At 47.7% G+C, this 3280-nt stretch overlaps 1 non-coding gene across 1 annotated transcript; it reads left to right on the forward strand.

Annotated features, from left to right (window-relative positions):
• Positions 1–2600: 2600 nt before the first annotated feature.
• On the forward strand, positions 2601–2762 carry LOC112549906. The gene has a single exon (XR_003093534.1). It is a non-coding gene; the product is annotated as a U1 spliceosomal RNA (small nuclear RNA).
• Positions 2763–3280: the final 518 nt, after the last annotated feature.

The raw sequence follows: 3280 nt of genomic DNA on the forward strand, positions 1-3280 counted from the left end.
CTAATATTCCCCAGGTGACAGTCAGTCAGGCCTGGAAGGATGAACTTTTCTAGTTCTCCTGGGGGAACCCCACTCAATATGCCATGATCCTGCTGCTGGACATGGTCCCATGGGAGCATCTTGAGAGTTGAAGAAGATCCATCTCCTTTGATGGCATGCTGGAGAACCCTGGGTTGCCATTCAACATTAGAAACTTCCTTGAGTTGCACCTGTCCCTTCACTATTAAAAGTGGACACCACAGGAAGAGTTTGTGATTATCACTGATGATTCATCAGTACTATTGATGCAGTGCTCAGGCTATGACCTGACACAAAGAATTTCCCTGGACCCTGGCTGCCTAAGAAGAGTCCTGCTGTGCACAACCCTTGGCTTTCCAGAACCATTCTTCTACTAAGAATACTCAGGACGGGTGTTGCTTTTATTTCTGGGGTTGCAGTGATGGGGTAGGGGGCGATGGTCCAGGGCTAGGATGAGGCCATGATTGCAGGAGAGGGTTGCCCTGATTGGTTAGTACAGTGACTGCCTGTTCTGTGACAGTTAGAAGCAGCTAGTACCCAAATGGACTTTACCCAAGGACCATATCAGAGGGAAGGGGCAAAGTCCTGTTGCACAATTTACCAGCCTTTCCAGGTGCACAACCCAGGAATCACCCTGGCTGCAAAAGTAGAATGGCTGAGATAACAAGTCCCACATGGGACTTCTGCCATCACATCTATCTATGTCTTGAAATGTCTTAGACTGGGGAGGAGGGAAGACTTGGGGGTGGGGGGAGGGTTGCAAGAGGGATTTTTTTCATTCCTACTGTATCACAACTGTGGCAGTTCTCATACATAGGTGCATATTATCTCCTGTATCTGACCTCAGAGTGCTGCCTGCCAGCCATGCCTATGGTGAAGCCAACTGGGGTGGGGCATGCACCAACAGTTGTAATTGCTTTTTACACTTTGCCTGAAGACCTCAAGGTCTGCCTCCAGGCCCCAGACCTCTTATTGGTGTCATTTACATGGTAATACTGATTCTTCATCACCTTGGACTTGGCATGTAACTGTGACCAGTGCAAAAAGCAGAACAGGGAACTTGTGCTGATGCTGCTGGCTACAGCTGGGGGAAAGGAACGCATCTGCTGAGTGGGTCCCTCTTCAGATTCCTGGCACAGGTCTCACTGAGGACTGAGCCAGGCCTCCTTGCAGCAGGGAGGGCTACTTTCCCCCAGCTGAAGCCAGAAGTGGCAGGCTGGGGTTCCCGAGGGGTCTACTTCCCCCCAGCTAAAGCCAGAAGTGGCAGCCTGAGTTCCCTGAGCCACTTTTCACCATACTAGAAACTCTTGTGGAAAGGGAGTCCTCCTGTGCAGACATAAGCCTGGCCCTGCTCCCAACAAAAGCCAATCAGGAAGCTGATGGTGGTGGGGGAGTCCACCCAACAGGGTGGCTCCTTTTCCACCATCCTACACACCAGATTTCCAAAGAGTGAAAATCAGTACAGGGAACCTGTGATGCCACTGCTGACTTCAGATGGGGGAAGGGAGCCACCCTCTCCTTGAGGATTCCCCCACAATTTGCTGGCTGGGATCTGAGAAGGGGGCCTGTAGCAGAGGGAGCTCCTTTCCTCCCTCCCCCCCCCCCCCCCCCCAGCCTCTCTGCTGACAGTTCCCAGCTGGCAGGGGGTCAGGCACTGGTGGGGGGGGGGCACACCTGGGAGGCATACAGGATCACCCCTCACCTGCTGACTTTGACCAGTGCAGGAATCCTGGTAAGGTAGGCAGTAAACCATTCCCCACCACCACCAAAAATCACATGTCTGTTTGGTTGGAATGTACTCTAGCTTTTTCATTCTAAATAAGGTGTGATAGAGTGCTTTCTACCAGGGACTTTTTGAACATCTGTACTTAACCAGTGAGACCAACTTAGTTATATCCCTAAAAAAAAAAGAAAAAAAAAGACAAAAATCCTGTCCAGAATTCAGGCAGATCCCTGCTCTGAGTGCTGGCTGGATCCCATTCTGAGGTGTCACATTGCAACAACATCCCATCTGAGAGAGACCTGAATCTGAGCCCAGCATTCTACTATGGGTTGAATTACCTAAAAGTCATATTCTGGATGTCTCTCCAGGGTAAATTAAAGTTACCATGACAAAGTTGATACATTTAAACAAGAAAGAAAATGAAATTGTATCAATTATATATCTCAAAAAACAAATGAGTAAAAGCTTTCCAAACACTTGTATCTTCTGAGCTGATTAAAGTTATGTGTACTAACTTGTCATGTCTGGAATCTTCATGTATTTCACTCTTCTGTCATCTGTCATTGTATCTTTCCAACAACTTGAATGTTTCAGAAGTAAAATGTATAGAATTCCATGGATTGATGTTCACATAACAGCCTTGTAAAAATGTGCATGCAATCAGTGTGATATAGTACAGGTGGGAAATGAGTAAAGTCATATAACTCCATAATTCTTTTCTGTAAGTGCTATATATATCTCTTTAGACTTGTATATGCATTTAGAAAAGTTGTATCTAGCAAATGAATGGCACAGAGGGTATCTGAAAGTACCATATGGATAGAAAATAGTTACTTTCAGAATTGCTGATGTCACAGCTCAAATTACCTGGCAGGGGAAATACCATGGCCAAGAAGGTGATTTTCCCAAGGTGAGGCTCACCCAATGCACTTTGGGTGTGCTGACCCTTGAAATTTCCCCAAAGTAGGGAATCTCATCTGCATAATATGTAGTAGTGGGAGACTACATTTGCACTCTCGCTACAGAAAAAAAAATCTTGCTTTCTTGCTTTCTTTATGTCTTTCAAAATGGCCACTGACGGGTGTGTTTGCTCAGAGCTTTAAAGGGCAGCAGGGAGGGTTGGGGTTTGCTCCAGTCCATGTATTTCCTGACTGATGGGCAGTGTTATAAGATCTACCTCACCACTGGGGACACCTCATGCTTTTGCTGTGGTAGCAGGTCCCACCTGGCTACCCAGTGCCAAAGAAGAAGCCAGCCATGGCAGAGCCTCCTGCCACCTGGCTACCCAGTGCCAAAGAAGAGCCACACATGGTGGCTCATGAAGCTCCATCAGGTGATGGGAAAGGGCTTAACCCCCAGTCACTCCCACTTTATCAGAGTGAGCTATCTCTGTGGTGGTGGACCCTGCCCCCCCTCTTTCCTCCTCCCTCAAGGGAGGACAAGTTCAAGATAAAAAGGGGTCTTCTAAGAAAGCCTCATTATCCCCTCAAGACCTCCCCACCACTTCGATGGGAGCTGAGGTTATTGAGCAGAGTCCTT

The sequence above is a fragment of the Alligator sinensis genome, unplaced genomic scaffold (genome assembly GCF_000455745.1).
Source record: "Alligator sinensis unplaced genomic scaffold, ASM45574v1 scaffold332_1, whole genome shotgun sequence".
Classification (NCBI taxonomy): Eukaryota; Metazoa; Chordata; order Crocodylia; family Alligatoridae; genus Alligator; species Alligator sinensis.